General features: G+C 44.2%; 1 protein-coding gene and 1 non-coding gene across 2 annotated transcripts in view; one reads left to right on the forward strand and one right to left on the reverse strand.

Moving 5' to 3' along the window:
* The window catches only part of LOC124607270 (elevenin-Vc1-like), a 328,738-nt gene that overhangs the window by 187,981 nt on the left and 117,050 nt on the right, over positions 1-23,707 (reverse strand). The gene's annotated exons all lie outside the window — the stretch shown is intronic.
* On the forward strand, positions 17,120-17,194 carry Trnat-ugu. The gene has a single exon. It is a non-coding gene; the product is annotated as a tRNA-Thr (tRNA).

Consider the following 23,707-nt stretch of genomic DNA (forward strand, 5'->3'; position numbering starts at 1 on the left):
TCGCCTATCAAATTACAGGTTAATTAAGGCTGCGGATAGGCAGAAACTTACTTTACGCTTAAATAATTATATGCCTCACGCTCTTATTGTAGGAATTTTATAAGAGAATGGAGGTTTAGTTGTATAGGCTTTTAACAAATTGCACAAGGTGTTCTGCAAAGTCTTAATTTTCAAGTATTTCCTACAGCTTACCGGAACCCGCGAGGTTTATGATGATGATATGATGACTATCTTCCTCATATAACTAAAGTATTGTTACAAAACATTTATCTTAATTTGTGAGATCAAGTATTAAACACGCAAGAGTAGCAATCCTTTCACATTCTTTATGAAGGTACTGATAATTTTGAACACGGAATGTCGAGCCTCCAAGAAATGTTTCAGGAATTTAACGGATAAATTACCTCTGCAGTAGCCTTTGCTTAAGGGTATTTGCTGCTGGGTAGTATTTAGACTGCCTGAAAAATAAAGTCAGCCACTCAGGAAACGTGGGCGGAAGCCAAGGTAACTTCGTGCATTTACAAACCATCGGCGGAACTGTAGATGGTTGGAACGGCAATTCTCTGTGACAATAGATTGCATTAGTGTTCGTGTTTCGCCTGTTACCCTGTCTGGTAGGAAATATAAGCGTGAACAGCGTCATATGCCGAGTGATCACTACGAACGGCACGGAGATGCCGCGTACTTTTGTCAGAAAGTGTTGTCAGCTTCTGGCAGGGTTTGGAAGGGCCCTCATTGAGGGTCTCCACTTCGCCGGCTGGTCGAAAGGTTCAATATCTAGATTTGTGAGGCATTCGTATTGGACAGTGGCCCGATGTTACTATGCAAGGGCATGCTCTTCGTCAAGGTATAGGTCGCCAATGTCTGATCGCCACAAGAGAGGATCGCCGTATTGTCCACCAAGCACATCGTAACCCCATCTCATGTGCGCCTGCTAGCTGAGAACAAGTAGTGCACTTCTTGCAACATTCTGTGTTTCCCCCATCACTGGTCAGAGACAAAACAGGGAATTACGAGCACATGCGTAGGCTGCCGTTAACACCATAATACAGACGACTGCATTTGACCGGAAAGCGTGATGAATGGCGTCGTGTTATGTCCGGCGATGAATCGAGGTTTTGTCACTATCCCGGACGACAATTCACGGCGAGTGTGGCGGTGACCTGGAGAGAGGTCCCGTTCTATCAGCGTTTTGGAAAGGCACTGCGGTGTTACTCCTAGCGTAATGGTGAGTAGACCAATCGGGTATGACTTCGGGTCTAGGCTGGTAGTGATTGAAGGATCTCTGACACCATAATAAGAAGTCACGAATATCCTGCATACTCACGTGTTACCTCTCATGCAACTACAATGTGATGCAATTTTTCAACAGGACAATGCTTGTCCACACACGATACGTGTTTCTGTCGACAGTATGAGATCGAGGTGGACGTCTTAGTGGCATTATCCACGATATCAAGCACCAGTTACAGGTGCTGTGGGCCAGGTTGCCTCGGGAAAGAATTCAACCTTTTTATGCCACTCTTCGCAACTGAATCAATGCATGTGTCGGGGTCGGAGGGAGTGCAACGTCATACTGATAAGTGATATCATACTGCCAGTTTCTTTGTAAATTTGCCTCGATTTTGTAATCACTGGAATAACATCACCTACAATCTCAACCTGTGAAGTTTCATTATTTTCCTCTTCTCTTTTGCAGTGCTCACCTTTTTTTGTCGGGCAGTATATATGCGATACCCGACACAAGCGCCATAGTGCAAGATAATAGCACAATAGAATTAATTAGGCTACAGACTCCTAAGGGTAAGACAGAGTTTGACAAACAGCTGCATGTCATTCTGGGATCACAGTAACAGTATTATCCAAGACCAGAAAATTCAGTTTATTTATACTTACCTAGATAGGTTGATGATTAATTATGACACAATTAAATGTGCTAATTAGGAGAAAATAATGAAAAATAACATAAATCTGTATACTTCCTAGGGATGAGCAAATCTGAATACATCCTGTGGATGAGCAAATCTGAATGCATCCTACGGAAGAGCATCTGATCTGGACAGAAAATACTGTCGCCACGTACAGAAAGCGTTCTGCTTGCCTCTATTCTCTCCTGAGATTAGCGAACGTATTTCCTCACGATGTGAAATTTAAACTTGTGAAGTCGTTCGTTGTTCCGAATCACCAATTTTGCCACGTAATCCAACATGGCATTAGTAAAGAAAACTCTAGACAGAAACATGAATATTTATTTACTTTACTACAGCAATATCGGCCTCTTTTGACTCCGTCAGTTATATAACAACCACTAGCTATATTCACTTCATCGGCTCCTCAGTGTGCAAGTACACCAGTACTTTTAACGTCAGATCACTGCTAGTTATCGTAGCTGGCCCACCCATAAAACATCCTTCATTGTTGCTGTCCGCCTCTGGAACAAGCTACCTCGCCCTCTAAGTGCAATATCCTCTTTCATTTAAGACGAAAAGTGAAGCGCTTTGTTCCGTCAAATCCATATCTTTATTCTAAAAAATTGTCTCAGAGTAGACAATGCTCATTTCTTTTCCTTCTTACATTTCTTCTCCTTTTCTGTTCTTAGTCAGTCACGATGTATATTTTTCGTCTCTCCACTTTTGCGTTCTTCCACGTTACTCCTTTCTCCTCCTCACACGTCTTTCCTCAGATGTATTGTCGTCCACAGCCAGTGTAAATCTATCTGCACAGACATTAGCTTTATTTATTCCTTCTCATAAACAAATATAAATTTCGTATTTTTTCTGTTGGCTATTACTGTTTGCGCGACGTTATCACATTTCAAACTAGATTTAAGACCTATTATAAAATGTGTCTCAATGAAAACAGTGTAAAATATGAAGAACGCTTAGCTGAAGGTCGTAGAGACCCCTGTGGCCCTAAAGTTGCCACACCGAAAATGGGCGCGCTGCTGCAAGCCACTGGAATTGCATTCGATAGGTTTAATGCCCGTCCTACTATTCCAATTTGGGTTTGCCACTGTTTCCCTAAAACCGTGTAAGGATGGTACCTTTAAAAAAATCACGGAGCCAATCCGAGCTTGTCAACCGCCTCTAACGACGTCATTGTAGATAAATCATCTCATATATATGAAAAATAACGGCCCAACCCACTCCATAGCCGGTAGTGCGTGGACGAGCCATTCGAAACTGGCCCCACATATTGTCGAACGTCCATAAATTCTTGCCCACAGCTGACCGCTCCAGTTGGTGACATATCCTTTTCCTACTAAGGAGAAAAGTTTTGGAATTCGCTTAGCCACATATCCATACACTGACAAGGGAACCTCCCCATCGCACCCCCCTCAGATTTAGTTATGAGTTGGCACAGTGGATAAGCCTTGACAAACTGAACACAGATCAATTGAGAAAACAGGAAGAAGTTGTGTGGAACTGTGAAAAAATAAGCAAAATATACAAACCGAGTAGCCCATGGGTCACATAGACAACATCATGGAGACTGGCAGCCCAGGAGCGCCGTGGTCCCGTGGTAGCGTGAGCAGCTGCAGTAGGAGAGGTCCTCGGTTCAAGTCTTCCCTAGAGTGAAAATTTTACTTTCTTTATTTTTGCATAGTTATTATCTGTCCGTTCGTTCATTGACGTCTCTGTTCACTGTAATAAGTTTAGTGTCTGTGTTATGCGATTGCATCGCAAAACCGTGCGATTAGTAGACTAAAGGACGTGCCTCTCCAATGGGAACCGAAAACATTTGATTGCAAGGTCATAGGTCAACCGATTCCTCCACAGGAAAACACATCTGATATATTCTATACGACACTGGTGACGGCATGAGCGTTACATGACAGGAATATGTTGTCGACCAACCTAACTTGTACACTTGGCGAATGGGTAAAAAGATTCTTCTACCTTGCCCGATTTACGTTTTCTTGTGAATGTGATAATCACTCCCAAAAAAAGTGATGGAAACATAAGAGTTTGTCACATATACTGAAAATAAAAAATTAAACTTTTCACTCGATGGAAGATTTGAACCAAGGTCCTTCCGTTCCGCAGCTACTCACGTTACCACGAGACCACAACGCTCCTGCGTTCCCAGTGTCCTTGATGTTGCCTATCTTCCATGAACTACTCAGTTTGTATATTTTGCTTATTTTTTCACAGTTCCACACAACTTCTTCCTGTTTTCTCAATTGATCTGTGTTCAGTTTTTCAAGACCTATCCACTGTGCCAACTTATAACTAAATCTGAGGGGGGTGCGATGGGGAGGTTCCCTTGTGAGAAGGAAAAATTCATGGGGTAGCGATATTCACATATACAGATGGCGGTAGTATCGCGCACACAAGGTATGAAAGGGTAGTGTATTGGAGAATGTGTCATTTGTACTCAGGTGATTCATCTGAAATGGTTTCCGACCTGATTATGGCCGCACGACTGGAATTAACACAGTGTGAACCGGGAATGGTAATTGGAGCTTGACGCATGGGACATTCCATTTCGGAAATCGTTAGGGCATTCAATACTCTAAGATCCACAGTGTCAACAGTGTGCAGAAAAGATCAAATTTCAGCCATTATCTCTGACAACTAAGAATACGGTGGCCGACAGCCTTCATTTATAGACCGAAAGCTGCGCGGTTTCCATAGAGTTCTCCGTGTTAACAGAAAAGCAACACTGCGTGAAATAAGCGCAGAAATCAATGTGGGACGATGAACTTATCCGCTACGTTAATGCAACGCAATTTGGTGATACTGGGCTATAGCAGCAGAATACCGAAGCGCATACCTATACTAAAAGCACCACATCGCCCGCAGTGTCGCTCCTGGGCTCGTGACCATATCGGTTGGACCGTTTTTTTATTTTCTTTCTATTTTGAGTTATCAGTTTTCTGTCTGTTTTGATGCGGCCCACCACGAATTCCTCTACTGTGCCAACCTCTTCATCTCAGAGTAGCACTTGCAACCTACTCCTCAGTTGTTTGCTGGACGTATTCCAATCTGTGTCTTCCTCTACACATTCTGCTCTCTACAGCTCTCTCTAGTAACTTGGAAGTCATTCTCTGATGTCTTAACACATGTCCCGTCATCCTGACCCTTCTCCTTGCCATTGTTTTCCACAAATTCCATTCCTCTCCGATTGTGCGCAGAACCTCCTCATTCGTTACCTTATCAGACCACCTAATTTTCAACAGTAGTCTGTAAATTCACATCTCAAATGCTTCGATTCTCTTCTGTTCCGGCTTTCTCACAGTCCATGTTTCACTACTACAGAGTGCTGTGCTCCAAGAGTACATTCTCAGAAATTTTTTCATCAAATTAAGGCCTATGTTTGATGTTAGTAGACTTCTCTTGGCCAGGAATGCACTGTTTGCCTATGCTAGTCTGCTTTTGATATCCTCCTTGCTGTCCGTCATTGGTTATTTTGCTGCCTAGGTAGCAAATGCCTTAAATTCATCTACTTCGTGACCATCAATCTTGATGTTAAGTTTCTCTGTTCTCATTTCTGCTACTTCTTATTACCTTTGTCTTTCTTCGATTTATTCTCAATCCACAGTCTGTACTATTAGACTGTTCATTCTGTTCAGCACATCACGTAACTCTTCTTTGCTTTCACTCAGGATAGCGATGTCATCAGCGAATTCTATCACCTCCACTCCTGAACCTTTCTTTTATTTCCACCATTCCTCCCTCGATGTACAGATTGAACAGTAGGGGCGAAAATCTACATCCTTGTCTTACACCCTTTTTAATACGAGCACTTCGTTCTTCATCGTCCACTCTTATTATTCCCTCTTGGCTCTTGTACATATTGTATATTACACGTCTCTCTCTACAGCTTACCCCTATTTTTCTCAGAATTTCGAACATCTTGCACCATTTTATATTGTCGTATGCTTTTTGCAGATCAACAAATCCTATGAACGGGTCTTGATTTTGCTTTAGTCTTGCCTCTATTATCAACCGCAATGTCAGAATTGCCTTTCTGGTTCCTTTACATTTCCTACAGCCAAACTGATCGTCATACAACAATTTTCTTTTCCATTTTTCTGTAAATTACTCTCGTCGGCAACTTGAATGCTTGAGCTGTTAAGCTTATTGTGCGATAATTCTGTCACTTGTCAGCTCTCGCTGTCTTCGAGATAATGTGGATATTTTCCCGAAAGGGATGATACGTCACCAGACTGATACATTCTACAGACAATTGTGAATAGTCGTTTTGTTGCCACTTCCACCAATGATTACAAAAATTCTGATGGAGTGTTATCTAACCCTTCTGCCTTATTTGGATCTTAAGTCCTCCAAAGCTCTTTTAAATTATTATTCTAATAGTGGATTCCGTAGCTATTCTAAATCGACTACTGTTTCTTCTTCTATCACATCAGACAAATATTTCCGCTCATAAACCTTCAATGTACTCTTTCCAACTATCCACTCTCTCCTCTGCATTTCAAAGTGGAATTCGCGTTGCACTGTTAACGTTACCACTCTCGCTTTTAATTTCACCGAAGGTTGTATTGACTTTCCGATATGCTGAGTCAGGGGAGGCTACACCGCGTATCAATATGGATGTTTCAGCATGTGTCCGTACCTGATACCTCAGAACCGCTTGCGCTATTCATACGTAAATCTAATCATGCCATGTACGCCATGTACACTGCTGCAACGGTAAATCTTGAGTGAATTGGAAACCTCTAAAAGAATGTACCAATTTTCATCACGGGAGTGTATATTGAACCGACAGTATATGAGAACTTCTTCGATGAGAAACAATTATATAAAATTCGAGACGAGTATTAACACAATTTCTCGTCGTCTCAGCGACGAAGAAGATGAAAACTTTAGTTAATGACGTTACCGATAGCGGGCTAATCCGTTCTGTAACTACTTGCATGTCCGTTAAGACGTGTAGGAAGTGCAGTGCCCTGAAAGCAGACTGGCTGGCCTGCATGCCGATGAGGCGACCCCACACGGGCAGCCGCAGGCACAGCCAGGACAATGGCGCAGCCTCTCAGCTCTCAGCCACTGTGGAGGCAGCCCAGCCCAGCCCAGCCCACGACTGCATTACGTTAATCACCTCGACGGCGCGTGTAGTATGTTGTTACGAATCTGCACAAATTGCTACACCCCTTAATGGAAATATGCGTTTAAAAATGAAATTCTGCCCACTGTTTAAAGATATCTGAAAGAAAAATAAATGTAATACAGAAAACCAAACTATAAGCTTATTGCTAAGAGCTATAACACCACAACTCACAGCGTTTTAGACTTTCCGTTCGTAATTACTGATCATTTATGTTTGAATGTTCGAAAACTGTCGTACCTCATTGAGCGTTTGTGTTCGTCCAACGTTACACCGCTGTCAGCAAAAGAACGTCATGTTAATATTGTTACTGCTCAGGCAGGCTCAGTCGCTGCCAAGGGAACGAAATGTAGGAGCACGAAAACATGACGAGAATTCGGAATGAGTACGTTGCCGGTCGAACTTCTGCTTCAATCAAAGAAGACGGCCTCTGCCGATCTGCGCCGCTTCGTTAATCCTTATGATGAGGCACAGAACTCGCCTGACTGAGCTATCTCTCTTTTACCGTAGTTTTGTCCTCCGAAGACATGTATTATCTAAAAGACGGCAGCAAATTATAGTATCCTAATTCGTTGATGTTTACAGGAATATGATACAATTACAGTAATGATATATAAGAAGAAGCTGCCACCTTATTAGTGACGAATATTATTCAAAATAATTTTTTTTGTCAAGGCAGAGAAAAAACCCGAATGTGTTGGCATTCCTTTACTCGCGTGTATAACCGACACCTGCAAAAGCAGTGTATGTCTATTTAACCTGTTGCAATTCTCTCACTGCACGACTACTGTGCGAGGCCGGCGGCTGCTGAGAACAGACTCGACAGCTAAACTCTTTAACAACTGCGTTAATAATGACTGTTATGTGTGAAACTTTTACTTGGAATTGAATCCTGATCCATGCGAGCCAATGAACAACAAACTTTTCGTTAAAGTCTTTGCTCATGAATATTGGTCGCATCTAATTCAGATTCAGTTTTGCTCCTGCTGGGTCTGTTTTTCTCTGATTGGTTGTGGTCTACATTTTAGGATGTTTGGACCTCTAGGCCCCTGAGCTCCGAACATTATCAGGGCAAACTTTTTGATGAGTAACACATAAAATTATAGTTTTAGAGAAATCTTCTAATAAGAAACCCTTAATGATTATTATATAATTGAATAAGATTGGGTAGTGAGGCCACACGATTTATTAAAAATACTGTGAACAAACATTTTTTTAAAAAAAGTTGCGATTTATATCCATACAAAAATTACTATTTCAATTTCAAAAATAACGTGTTGAAGTTGTAAGAAAACATGTTTGTTAGGCAAATGCAATGTATCAGCTAAGCAAAGTTTCCTTGTATTGAATAAAAATACCGTCCTATAGTAACACAGCCTTAAAATGGAAGTTTTACTTAATCATATTGGCTGACTGGTTTCCGCCTACCCTTCGCAGCTATTTACGTATAAATCTTCATAACTTGGTTGTTATAAAGTGCCACTTTCGATACTGAGCGACACCAAAATATTAAACCTGTCTTCAAACATGGACGCTCAAATGCTGTTTTTGATCAAATGGAGCTTTGAGAATAACTTTTCCCCCCTGCTGTTTTTGTTCGTAAGTGACAAGTGTACTCTTAGATCGACCTTGATTTTAAGGTAAATATCTCAGACGTTTCATGGGTTTTGCTTTGGATGAAATAGACCACGGAAGAAATCTGATTTTCGTGATGTCTAACTGATCTCAAAATACCATAATTCCGTTAACCATCCCATTAAAATTCTAAAACATTCATTCATTATGGATATGGAACACATCGACTGTGATGAACAAAAGTTTTCAAAAATTGCTGCAACCAGTCGTCTTGGTTAAAAACCTTACCAGTTTTGCTGAATCAAGTACCGTGCATTTGACTGAACACCTCTGGGAATTTGAAGGGAGTGGCAACTGAGTTGGAGAAGTGAACGCTGATGAATGTTGATTCAATTCACGTCAGCTGCCCACAGAAAAGTGATTGATATTGCAAGACCACAGGTTAATGTAAGCGCGAGATAAGCCTTTGAAAATATGACATTCTGGTACATTAATAACCGCTGTAACTGCCAGACATGCTTGCATGGCGTTGTACAGATGTCGGATGTCGTTTGTGGGATGGAGATCCAAGCCTGTTGCACTTGTTGGGTCTGCACAGGCACGGTTAATGCTGGTTGTGAATGACACTGCAGTTGTCATCCGATGATGTCTCATGTGTGATAGATTTGAGGCCGGTCTGGTGATCAAATAGAAGACGGCTATATGTCGGCACTCTGTAGAGCATGTTGGGTTACAACAGTGGTACGTGGGCGAGCGTTATCCTGTTGGAAAACACCCCCTGGGATGCTGGCCATGAATGGCAGCACAACAGGTCGAATCACCAGACTGACGTACAAATTTTCAGTCAGGGTATCTGGGATTATCGCTACTCCTGCTGCCACACGGAATCGCACCGGAGACCAAGTCCAGTGTGTCTAATACGCAGACAGGTAGGTTCGATGCCCTCCTAAACAACATACGGCCGTCACTGACACGAAGCAGATCCAGTTTTCATCAGTAAAGACAGCAGACCTCCATCCTGCCCTCCAATGAGCTCTCGATTGGCAGCACCAAAGTCGCAAATGACGGTGGTTCGAGGTCAGTGGAATGCACGCTAGAAGGCGTCTGGTTCGGACCTGTCCTTGAATTAATCGATTTGTAACAGGTCATTCTGTCACTGTGGTGCCAGCTGCTGCTCAAATGGCTGCTGCAGATGTAGTACTATGCGCCAGAGCCCTACACCGAACACGATGGTCTTCCCTCCCTGTGGTGCCTCTTGTCCGTCCAGAGCCCGGTCTTCTTGCGACCGTACATCCCCGCGACGACCGCTATCAGCAATATGTACAGTGTCTACAATCCTACCAAGACTTTTTGCAGTATCACAGAAGGAACACCCAGCTTCTCGTAGCCTATTACTCGACCTTCTTCAAAGTCAGTGAGGTATTGACAATGGCTTCTTTGTCGCCTTTAAAGGCAATCTTGACTAACATCAACTCACCACGTCCAGTCTCAAAGGTAACTAATGTTCACGACTTTTACAGCTTGAATTGAAGGCAAAACTGATTTGCATCCTCATTGTGGCGCTACTAGGGCTACTCTTATGCGACTATTGCGGAAGTTGGATAGACATCATCTTTCAGAGTAGAAACACGCCTACCATCTTTCTTTTATGTCGCACAACTCCTTCCCCGTGTTGCGATTTTTTTCCGTCAGTGTATGTTAAATTTTTGCGGTGAGGGCCACTTTGTGGTGTGGTCCCCTAACCTGCTACTGAGATACCTGTCCTTAAATGTAGCTCTTGTCCTAATACACATCACAGTCACTTTAATTCATGTACGTGATTTCCACTATTTACGCAACATTACGTTGGGCAATATTATATTTTCTTAAGTTTCTGTTATCATAATATCTTTCTTGTTTACTTGTTCATAATTTGGGATGATACCTTCCTAAATGTAATATTTATGGAATGGTTGGTTCAGGCCAGCAAGCAACAGCATCTGTGAAGAAAGGGTTAGTTGGCTGCTGTCGACCCTGTATGTATAGAGGACAGGGGAGCCACTGTCGTCGTGGGGACTGAAAGCTAAAGGAGACATGGTCAAGTCTTAGACAGACCTTCTGGTGACGGCAAGGGATATACACCCTGAGTGGTCTTGCAAACAGCGTAGGCTGTTCTTGATGCCTGGCGCTGCTTCCAAGAGAAACCAAGCTCTCTGGTGTTTGCTGGTGAAACATCTGGAGTGCTAGCAAGGAAGCAGAAAAAGGAGGCAACTCCAGACGAGTGTCTGCCAAGAAAATGGAGCTGCGAAGTCGCGTGGCCAACAACTGAGGCAGCCCATTGGAGTTTGGGCCTGAGTTGAAGCGACCTGATATCGAGACATCGGTTGCTGTGCTGGGCGAGCGGTAGGTGCCTGGCTCTTGGCTCTAGGGAAAGTGGTGCTGATGAGACACAAGTAGAGGTTAATTGTGGTGTGTGTTCTTGGACGGTGGCGCATGAGAAGAGTATCGTATCAGAGATGCTCGGCTGAAACTAGGATGTGCAGACGCCTGGTCTGGTTGTTTTAGCTTAAGCTGCGCTAGTTTTACTGCCGTAACTACGGGACAGGTGCAGGGCCTGGCTCTATTATCTAAAATAAGTTCAGTAGGAGAAGATTCTGTGTGAAGTAAACCCTTACGATACACCCTACATTATTCTCAACTGTTTTACGTTCCTGACTCAAGATTGCTGCACTTTGTTGAATTACTGGTCTGATTTATTTTGTCCTTTGGCCAATGTTGTGGCGTATGGGTCACTGTGTCTTAATTACTGTTTACTCTTTCGCTTGTTTATTAGCTGCATTATTATAAGCTTTGGGGCATGGTGTGTCGGCTCCAGCTGGTTTAAGTTTGGATATTGTATCCTCGGATAGGACCTTGCTGTTTTACTTATCTTGTCATTCCTTCTAGCTTGTACGTGTACAGTTATTAGTGGTACGGTTGGCTTTTATTTTGTATCCTCCTTGTTATTGTAAAGCTAAGGTAATTTTGAAGGGCAGGAATTTTACTGTTTAGCGTATTATGCTCGATATTACGTTAAAGCGCATTTGTGGACTGAGAACTGGTCACTTTCCTTGTGTTTTACTTTTATATATGCACCGTGATTTATTGAATTTAGTTGTAAATAAATGTGGTTAAAACTTGTTTAGTATTGGCGTCCACTGAACCACGAGCCACTCTCCCCTCCCAACGTTTCTTCCGACACACTGTTTATATTCTCTCTAACCAACGCGTTACAGTGTTAAATCTTGAGACATTCTGTTCGGATTGATGATTTTGTTTCCTTGTGTAATTTCAGTTCATTTGTTATGTTGTTTTTCTACAGTAATACTCCAGAGAATCATTACAGAGACAAGTTATAAAGAGAACCTGGAAAGGAGAAACAGATCCGCTAGTTGAATATTACACTAAAATATTTAATTGCACCGGTTACTACATTAGGAAGGATAACAAACTACGAGAGTTTACATAAGGTTGCTGCATAATCTACATCTACAGCTACATGGTTACTCTGCAATTCACACGTAAGTGCCTGGCAGAGGTTTCATTGAGACATTTTCATACTTCTTCTCTACCATTCTACTCCCGAATGGCGCGTGGGAAGAAGGAACACCTAAATCTTTCGGTTAGAGCTCTGATTTTTCTTATTTTATTATGATGATCATTTCTCACTACGTAGGGGGTGTCAACAAAATATTTTCGCATTCGGAAAAGAAAGTTGGTAATTGAAATTTAGTAAATAGATCTCGCGGCAAAGAAAACCGCCTATGTTTCAGTGACTGCCACCTCAACTCGCGTATCATATTAGTGACACTCTCACCCCAATAGTGCGATAATATGAAACGGGCTGCCCTTCTTTGCACTTTTCGATGTCCCCCGTCAATCCTACCTGGTAAGGATCTCACACCGCTCAGCAATATTCCAGCAGGGGACGGACAAGTGTAGTGTAAGCTGTCCCTTTAGTGGGTTTGTCACATCTTCTAAGTGTTCTGGCGCGGTCTTTGTTTCGTCTTCCCCACAATATTTTCTATATGGTCTTTCCAATTTAAGTTGCTCGTAATTGTAATTCCTAGGTACTTAGTCGAATTAACAGCCTTTAGATTTGTGCGATTGGTCGTATACCCAAAATTTATCGGATTTCTTTTAGTACCCATGTGGATGATCTCGCACTTTTCTTTGTTTAGTGCCAATCGCCACTTTTCGCACCATACAGAAATTCTCTCTAGATCATTTTGTAATTGGAATTGATCGTCTGATGATTTTACTAGACGGTAAATCAGAGCATCATCTGCAAACAACGTAAGGGGCATGCTCAGATTGTCACCTAGATCATTTATGTAAATCAGGAACAGCAGATGGCCTATGACACTACCTCGCAGAACTCCAGATATCACTTCTGTTCTACTCGATGATTTTATCACTACGGACTGTGACCTTTCTGAGTCACACAACTGAGACGATACTTCATATGCACGCAATTTGATTAATAGTCGCTTGTGACGAACGGTATCGCAGCGCTTTTGTTTTGGATGTTGATATTCCGGTTGCTATGGGTTTATTTATCAGTATTCATTTTTTATTTGTAGTTTAATGTAGCTATTTGAGAATACATCTTGACATTTTCGTCATTTGGAGATGATGAGTTGAGTTGTGGACGCTAGAAAATGGAATGACATGCGGAGAAATCAGAACTCTGCTTGCTAGTCATGAACTGGCTTGTGAACAGCACCGACGATTCCTATCCTACATCACTACTGGTGACGAGGAGTGGTGTCTTTTTGCTAACATGAAGAAAAGAATATTTGAGCCCAAATAAAGCAGCAACTCATCGCACAATGACCTGCGTGATGCACAAAAGACAATGTTTTGCATCTGATGGAATGGCGGCGGTGTGGTGTACTACGAATTGATTCTCTGAGAAGAATATATTACTCACGACTAAAGTCTCTGTAATGTTCCTCCGTTGTGTTTATTAAACTCATGGAAAAACGCTACATAATTATGAACCAGCCCAATAGTATAGTATGTACACAGAGCTGCCACCTCTGTCTGCTACAATGTCTGTAACTCAGCTTCACATCAAGCTGAGCCGAGCTTGAACGACAGAGACAGGCACCTCATCCCATGCTGCTTCAGCCGTGTGCCGATGCTCATGAATCGTAGTGTATAAACAGTGGTGGGATTCCATCCTCTCGACAACGTATGACGAGATGTTTCCAGTGGGTAAGAGATCGATAGAATATGATGGGCAGGACAACAGTCGAACAGCCTCTGAATCGAGGTACCTCAGGGCAGCACGGCCCACATTCATTCTTGCGTTTTCTGGTTCATAGTTAACGTAATGGAGACTTCGAACATAGAGCACTGATATCGGTCTTAACTTGTCAGAAATGTAAATTTTCCTGTCCAAATAGCCTTTTATGCGAACCATAGGAACCAGAGGTTACTGTGTTATGTAGTCGAAGACTTGTCTAAATTGTCCAATGTTCTCGTTGGGTGCAACACTGTCGGCGCGCCTCTCTGTCGCGGGGAAGACAATAAATTAATCGCCACGCTGACAGTCCGTGGTCCTCCAGAAGTCGTGGTTAGTGTGGATTCTTACCTTAGATTCCACGTTCACTTTACAGTTGTGGGATCCTAAACAATGCGGACAGCGATATCACGACACAACAAACACTGATAGACCACAATTTTGAGCTGTCAGATTCTGACACGCGCTAGTAGACGTTGCTCTTTCTTACACGACGCAGAACACAACCTTTTCCCAACAAACAAACATTTTACGTAACCTTTTCTTGTATACAGAATGCATGTGACGTTACACCTTTATAGTTGACGCATTTGCGCTGCGTGTTCAACATGTAGTGCACTTCATGCCAATTGGCCATTTGTTTGATACTGTTTCCATGGTGTTCCAATTTTAACGACCAACTATGTATGTTTCTTTCCATTATCTTGTAGAATGGGCGAGATAATGAGGGGCTGTACAGGGTGACCAGAAATAGTCTGAAAATATTATAAGAGTGTTGCAGTGTAGACTGTACTGAGAAATAACTGCTAAGAAACAAATTCCATGCGTTGCGCCGTTTCCATTTAATTAGCATTGAAGTTGGCCAATCAGGTCGCTGCGCGCGAAGATTCAAGCGTCCCTCCAAAGTCGGCGTCTCTAAACGTGTTTTTCGTTTGGTTTCCTAAAACCAAACAAGAGGGCGTTACAAATATTGCACATGGGACGGTGGTAAGGATCGAATACTACGCAGAGGCTGAGCAATACCGTGCGCTGTGAGAACAACTGACAGTAATTGTATCCGGCGGGAGCTTGAATTTGCGCGCACGACGGTCTTATTCGCCAACTTCAATGCTAAATTAGCCGGAAACGGCACAACGTATCGATTTTTTTCTTAACAGTTATTTCTCAGCACATCCCACCCTTCCAAAACCCTTACAAGCTTTCCAGGCTGTTTCTGACCACCCTGTATATTGAATAGCCAAACCACTGTCTCACTTGGCATATCGTGATAGTATTCTGATCTGTATGTAGTTAATTTGACCTGGCAGTCTTCGAAATCAAAATGTATAAAGTTCCAACCGAATCAGGATGCCTGTACTGTCGTCTAAGTTGCCAATAAATTGCACTACCTCATGAAGTATTCAACTGCCATGCAAAAGATGTATTTAACTGGATAAGATACCTCATTTACGTGACCAAACTTCAGATACATTAATTCCAAGAGGAGAAGAAAGCTGTCAGTAACTCTAGGGAATCACCAGTTGATAAATACTGGTATAGAAAGAATCTGACATACACTGTCCAGTCACGTTGAAGTGACCGCCTGACAAAAGTCTGAATAACCACTTTTTGCAGCGCCGAACCCTGCGACACGTGCAGGAAGAGAGTCATCGAGGTTATGGAAGGTACCTGCAGGGGTGTCGAGTCGTGCTGACTCCACTGTCGTGGCCAGCTGTGTTAGGTTTCTCGGATGAGGATCCATAACGTGAACAGCCCGATCGAGGCTGTCTCGATTGGGCTTAAATCTGAGGAGAAGGGTAAACTCATACTGGACTTTTCGGGTCACGCACGAGTACTGCGAGTAGTGTGACGCATTGCATTGTCCTGCTGATAGACGCCATCGTGCCGAGGAAAAGCAAACTGCAAATAGGGAGTGAATTATGAAATCATCCAGGAAATGCCACGAAAACATTCCCCAGAACATAGCTACTACTCTTTCAGAGCGATTGCTTTCAGTCCGATCGAGAGTAAAACGTGATCCATCTGAATATCCCACCTGGCGCTACTCAGTGGACGTCCAGTTGTGGTATTGGAGTGAAAATTACAGCCATCGTCTTAATGCGAAAGCCATTGATTATGTCCTTTTTGACGTCGGATGAATCGCTTCGTTTCCGTAATACAACAACGACTTGACTGTTTCTCGCGTCCCCCCCCCCCCCCCTTCCATGACACGGTTTATATAAAATGACAATTAAATGGACACCATAGCTGCAAACAGGCGTTGATGTACTTAATTGGGGACATGTTGAAAATGTGTGCCCCGACTGGGACTCGAACCCGGGATCTCTTGCTTACATGGTAGACGCTCTATCCATCTGAGCCACCGCGGGCACAGAGCATAGTGCGTCTGCAGGGACTTATCCCTTGCACGCTCCCCGTGAGGTCCACATTCCCAACATGTCCGCACCACTACATTCGTAGTGCGCCTAATAGATGTTTGCCCATCATACTCTTTACTTCTCTGACTCATGGCTTCCCGGCCATTGACCTTCTTGTGCGAACGCACACGTTATGCCCGAACTCGTACGGGACTTGGTAGATTAATCTGCCACGAGTAATGAGTATGATGGGCAAACATCTTGTGGTGTCACCGCCAGACACCACACTTGCTAGGTGGTAGCTTTAAATCGGCCGCGGTCCATTAGTACATGTCGGACCCGCGTGTCGCCACTGTCAGGGATCGCAGACCGAGCGCCACCACAAGGCAGGTCTCGAGATACGGAATAGCACTCGCCCCAGTTGTTCGGACGACGTAGCTAGCGATGCACACTGACGAAGCATCGCTCATTTGCAGAGCAGATAGTTAGAATAGCCTTCAGCTAAGTCAATGGCTACGACCTAGCAAGGCGCCATTAGTAACATTGCATGTATCTATGGAGTCTCACTTATATCGTCAATAGCGATGTACCAAGGATGGATTAAAGTTAAGTATTCCAGAAGCTACGTACTTTTCTTTATAGCATTCATTACGTATCCTGTTACAGACCTATCTCTTGCCTGCGTGAACTAAACGCGTGCCTTTCGGCTACTTCCGTGGCGTGGCTGTCTTGCTACGCCACAACACATCTATTAGGCGCACTACGAATGTAGTGGTGCGGACATGTTGGGAATGTGGGTCTCACGGGGAGCGTGCAAGGGATAAGTCCCTGCAGACGCACTATCCTCTGTGCCCGCGGTGGCTCAGATGGATAGAGCGTCTGCCATGTAAGCAGGAGATCCCGGGTTCGAGTCCCGGTCGGGGCACACATTTTCAACATGTCCCCAATGAAGTACATCAACACCTGTTTGCAGCTAGGGTGTCCATTTAATTGTCATTTCATTTCTAGCAAAGCTGCATGGTCATCCACGGTAACTGTTCTTTCCGGAACAGATACTACCGTCATATACGGTTTATATACCCTACACTACTAGTGTTGCCACTTGCTGTCTCTGACTGGTTTTTACACACTGACGTTGAACATAGGAGGTGGTCACATTAATGGGTGTGTGTATACATACCGCATGACAAAAAAGTGAAGCAACCAGACGACTAGTCCGATGTCAACATAACTTCGTACACATAGAAACCACTGGCGGATATGTAAACAAATAGGATTGTAAATCTCTGCTACAGAAAGAACGGCCCCCAGAGTTCTTTGGTACTGGTACTGTTTACTGTTGTTCCCAGGCCTGACACTGTATATAATGGGGGTGAACTGTGTCAGATGTTGAGTGAGACACGGAGATTCCACACACTCTTTGAGACAGCGTTATCAGCACCAGACAGAGTTTGAAAAGGGGCTCATTGCGGGTCTCTATTCGACCGGCTTGACGAATTGTACAATATCACGATTCGTCGGAATTCGGATGTTCTACTGCGTGGGAACGTGAGGGCAGGTATACTCGCGTCAAGGTTCCAGTCGACCATGTCTGACCACCGCAAGGGAGAATCGCAGTGTGGTGTACAAAGCAACAGTCTGCATTATGCTGTACCATTGGCGGGAGACTAGCTTCACCCCGACTAGGAAATTACCATCCCATGCGTAATCTTCCGTTGACACCACAAAACAAACGGTTGCGTCTGGAATGGTGCTATGACCGGAAGACGTTCTCTACTGATGGATGGCGTCGCATTGTGTTCAGTGAATGAATTACGTTTATGAAGTATTCCAAATGGATTCCGACGCACGGGGAGAGGTCCCCAGTCTTCCAACGCTCTGGAGCTCCACAGCGGTGTTACCCCTTCGTCATAGCGTGGGACGCCATCGGGTGTGAGTTCAGGTCGAGGCCAGTACAGTAGTGATTGAGGGAACTCTGACCACACAGCGGCACGTCAGGGATATCCTGTGCTTTCGGGTGTTTTCTCTCATGACGGGGGAAGAGCATTTTTCAACAGGGCATGTGTCTGTATGAAGTATGCGTGTGTGAAGTTGAAGTACTCGCGTGGTCCTCAAGATCCACAGTTCTGTCCCTGTGCGGGACCATCTCGGACGTCAACTGCGCCCCATTGCCAGTATCTAAGACATCAGAAACCATTTACGAGAGTTTTGGGCTAGCCTACCTCAGAAGCCGATACATCGGTTCTGTTTACCCTTCCCAACCGAATCAGTGCGTTCATCTAGCTTCATGTAACAATGAATGTGATTTACATAAATCTTAATTATGATCACACAAGCTATTTTGTTCACCGATCGACTGGTGAAAGTGAGAAGACGTAGTTATATTATTGCCTCATTTACTGATATCCGAGTCAGTACAGCGAAAAGACCGTACTCGTTAGACAATGACGACGGAGTACCACATCTTCTTATAACTGACCGGTCACCGGCCTTTTCTGCTTCCAGCATAACACGCGCAGCCTGGCGGATAGTCTGTTCTAGTGATCCAGGAGCTCGCCCTCCGGAGACAGTGGTGGGTCGGGATACGCAAGTACACCACTTGTTTTGGAAACATTATTGCTGACGGACAATATCACGCCTCTTGAAAAGCTAACGTCTACCAGGTGCGACCACAGGCGCCACAAAAGCAGTGCGTGTAGCGGCGTTAGCGGGACTGTGGGACTCCGTTGCATCCGCAAGTCACGTGTTCGCCGAGCAGTATGCGGTATTCTTGCGCCTGTGGCCTACTGAAGACGCAGCATGCTTGCTAACAAGCAGCATACGCTCACGCTCCGACCGGGCCCAACCCAGAGTACCTTTTTCTACACCGCACCCTACCGCGACTCAGTTCCAGCAGCCATACCTAGCCGCCAGCCATCTCCATCGAAACCTTCGCCTCCTCTGACCCTGGCTTTCCCACGACTCGGCGCCACTGGATGGGCGTTGCTTCTGTGGAACTTAAACTGTGTACATGGGCCTAGTGGTGATGCAGCAACCAATGTCACTACGGACTTCGATTGATTAATGTCAGATCATGATGATCCTTCAGCTGTGTTAATCAGCATGGGCATTAATTTATACTTCGCGTTTTTGTATGTCGTGCAAATGAAAGTTTACTTAAATGCTGCGTGGGAATCGTCTCTCATGAACCATCAATTGTTTGCTTGCTTACGAGGGTATAAAAACATTCGTGACATTTGGATCTAATCAGGCACTACTTAGTATTGGATCTATTTGCTCATGTAATATTTATAGAAGGTACTGAGTACCTTAATACCGTAATTTCAGTGGCCAGAAAAATGTTGAATGTAAGCTGAAATTCGATCGAAAGAAAATATAGCACAAAGGATATCCAGCTAATCATCTGCAAAGGCACATATGCCCCCATTTGTCCCTCCCCCCTCCCCCACCCACCACCTCCCCACTCCTCCACTACCACCAATCACTCTCACATACGCTCAGGCACACACACATACACACATGTGCGCGAGCACATGCAGAACTAGAGCATGAGAGATTCGGACCTCGTTCATATAATAATGTAAATGGAAAATGTTAGGCGGTGAATCATTACCGGTTCGATACTTACCAAACTTTGTGGATTTGGTCGTTTGTGATGGACATTAAATGAATAAACTTTCGTTCTACTCCCAAACCTATGCCCATCCTCAAACACAATATAAGCTGCGACCCTCACAGGAGCACGACTACACTTCTGCATCCGTTTTGGCGTGGAAGAAAACAGCTTCGGGTTCTTATGTTGAGGTCTTTCTTACCTTGTCTGAAACACATACTGGGTCAGTTCATGGAAATCGCTGTCTGGAAGCTAGTATGGAAGCCAAATTCCTCCCATTGTATCCGAGATGTGCTCTATGGATGACAAACCTGTGCACAGGGCAGGCTAATCAATGATCTCCATATTCCTCTGGTCGTTTGTACTGTTAACTACAGTATAGGGTCCTGCATTATTCCGGTAAAATAAGCCATTTGGTGCCTTGATCATGAATGATATAACAACAGTGTTTTTCATTCCTGTCACATACTGGTGATCACTCAGCCTCCCTTCAGCAGGTGCCGAATCACTCCTGTGTCACATTCAATAGTTCCTCACAAAATGATTCAGAGAAACGTAGATCTGTGATCTTTCACCAGCGTCAGTGTGACCACCACAAACTGAAGAGAGATTCAACACTGAAAGCATAGAACTGCACTTAACATCCCAGGTGATCGCCTCAACGCCATGCAAGTCTCAGTTGTCTGCGCTGACTCCCAGAAGTCAGTCGAGGGTAATAACCGCAATCCGATCGCCAGCGAGCACTTCATTCGCTCCGAAATCTCCATCATTCACCGCTAATCGACGGGTGGCGCTATAGACGCAAACAAAGGTCGTCGCTAACAGCCAGGCCCCCGACGTAGCTAACAGTATCTATCTGTGCCTCCTTAAAGATCGGTGCACACCCGGAGAATCTGGGGGAAGAAGACACGACGAACATTGGTAGACTTCCTTCGAAGATTCATCTAGATAGGATTCCTTACCTGCAACACATTCATCAGCGTACAAGATGCTGCGAATCAGCAAAGCAAGGACGTTACTCGGTTAGATGAACAATTGCCATCTCAACACTGAAAGTTAAATTGTTATTGCTTTTGCCAGCCTGCCAATTTGTAACATTCTAAATAAAAGTGAGTAAAATTTACTCATGGAACTTACATCTTTCAGTTTGTAGCTGAAAAGATCTACCTCGTATTTACTCTCTAAAACTGGAATCACAACAGTCTGTGGTGTGGTATCAGAGGCAAACAAGCCATGGCAATCGAGATATCAACACTGCTTCCAGTAACCTGTTCCCGAGGGTTCGCTGTTACACTCTGCCTGTAACCTCAGCTGCAGTCATCCATTTATTCGTCATTCAGTCGAACAGCCCTACGATCTTCTCTTGTTCTAGTCTTTCAGGAAGGATCGATGACTGCTCTTTTCGCTACATTGTTGTCCCGAGTCCATTTCGCCACCACTCGTTCCGCAGTCAGTTGTCCTAACGATCTGCCGGTATGAACGCTCCATATTCCTTATGCCATTCATTCAACCTTTCTCAAAGTTTGAAAGATGGTGATAAACTGAACGTTCTTTGGACATAACCCGGAAAGAAGGATAGTGTTTAACGACCTGTCGACAACGAGGTCAATAGGACGGAGCACAAACTCGGATGGACAAGGAAAGCGGCCGTTCCCTTCCTAAGGAACCATACGGGCATTTGTCTTAAGCGATTTAAGGAAATTACGGAAAACCTAAATCAGCATGGCCGGACGAGGGCTTCAAGCGTCGTCCTCCCGAATGCAAGTCCAGTGTGCTAACCACTGAGCTATTCCGGTCGGTTGAAAATGCGCTGTTGGGATTTGAAAAGTTCCAATAACGTTAGGCACGCCCAACAGCCATCATATTCTCACACAATTCTTCATTTGAAACACTGACTTTTTTCTATAATTACCTCTGGTAAGGATGATATTTTAATCAACATATCCCACAGGTATGGAAATAATTATCAGTTTGGTAGTGTTCGGGCAACGTGTTCATAGTGTAACAGTTTCCATTTGTTGTAGGCACATAGTGCAGTTCCAGATACAACGATAATAGCTTTACATAACACTACGTTTCTCGTATTCAGAATTCACTTACAAGTTCATTCACTCTGCCATTAAGAAGAGCCGAATCTTAAAATGTGCGGCTAATCCTACCCTAAGGTTCTGATGTGTTTCTGGTTGAACGAAGATGTTAGGGATCTAAACTCAACTATTTTACGCAAAGAATTGCATAACATCTTATCCTAGTTTCGGTATTAACGCAATGTATTCAACGTCGGAACACGAATGGACACTGAACCTATATTATTTCATAGTGGATATAGAGAAATGCATTACAAAGACATTTTGAGCTAACTAATTTTGTTTCACTTGCTAGATGCGTAAGCAAATTGACAGTATATCTTACTGGACTTTTAAATGAAAAAAGGGATCATAAATACCCTGATCAGCCAAAACATTACGACTGCCAACTTACTATAGATATAAACCCATCCAGGCGACAGTAGCGTGACCTGACGAAGAACGACTGCTACTCAGTCACATGCACGGAGCATGTATTACCAGTGAGCGTGCATGTCAGTGTGTAGAATGGGTAACGTGCGCGATCTATCTGAATCTGACCGAGGGCAGATTATGATGGCCCGGAGGATCGGCACGAGCATTTCAGGAACTACACGACATGTCGGGTGTTCGAGGAATACTGTGGTGAATGCTTTGAACGCGTGGCGAAATCAAGCTCAAACCACGTCCATACGTCGTGGAGTTGGGCGGCCACCCCTCATTACAGAATATGACGCCTAAGACTGGGCAGACTGGTAAAACAGGACAGGCGTCGAACTGTGGCGGAACTAACAACAGATATTAATGCTGGGCAGAATACATTTGTTTCTGAACCAACAGTGCACGGAACACTCTTAATGATCGGTCTTTGCAGCCGACGAACCATGTATGTGTGAATGTTAACCCCACGACACCGGCAACTACGACTGAAATGGGCACCTGACCATCGACACTGGACACTGGTGCAATGGTGGAGCGTTGCATGGTCTGATGAAGCCCGATTTCTTGTCACGCCGATGGGAGCGGGCGAATACATCGTATTTCGTCATTTCCTTGACACATGTACTGCGGTGGCTCCATTATGCTCTGGAAAACATCCACGTGCGCATGCAAGGGTCGAGTGGAGCTCGTGCAAGACACCATGACAGGCAAGGAGTGCCGGACACTGGTTACAGACCACGTACACCCCTTCATGCAATCGTATTTCCCGAGAGTAGTTGCATTTTTCAGCAAAATAATGCGCCAAGTCACAAGGCCAGGAGTGTGACGGAATGGTTCGAGGAAGTGGCGAGTTCCAATTGATATGCTGGCTCCCCCAGTTCACCAGATCTGAAACCGATCGAACACATCCGGGATGTCATTGAACGTGGTGTCAGAGCTCATCGCCCCCTCCACCCCCACCCCCCACCTTCCCGGTATTTACGCGAATTAAATATAATGAAATCCAGGCCTTTAGCTGCTTGCAGGCGTTGATAAATATCAACGGGGACAGGTGACCGGTGTGTGCAGACGTGCCAACTCCCTCCAGCGACCATGCCACGACGCGCAGCTGCTGTTATCATTGCTAAAAGTGGAAATACCGGTTATTAGGTAGGTGGTTACAATGTTCTGGCTAATCAGTGTAAATTCAGTCGTGAGTGGAAAGGTTGAATTGTTCCTCAGACCAACGTGATAATAGCTTTCGTTGATTTCCCTCTCATCAGACGAAATTCCTGAACGACCCCATTCTATAAGAAAACAGCCGGTATGTGTCTCGTCC

The sequence above is a fragment of the Schistocerca americana genome, chromosome 3 (genome assembly GCF_021461395.2).
Source record: "Schistocerca americana isolate TAMUIC-IGC-003095 chromosome 3, iqSchAmer2.1, whole genome shotgun sequence".
Lineage (NCBI taxonomy): Eukaryota > Metazoa > Arthropoda > Insecta > Orthoptera > Acrididae > Schistocerca > Schistocerca americana.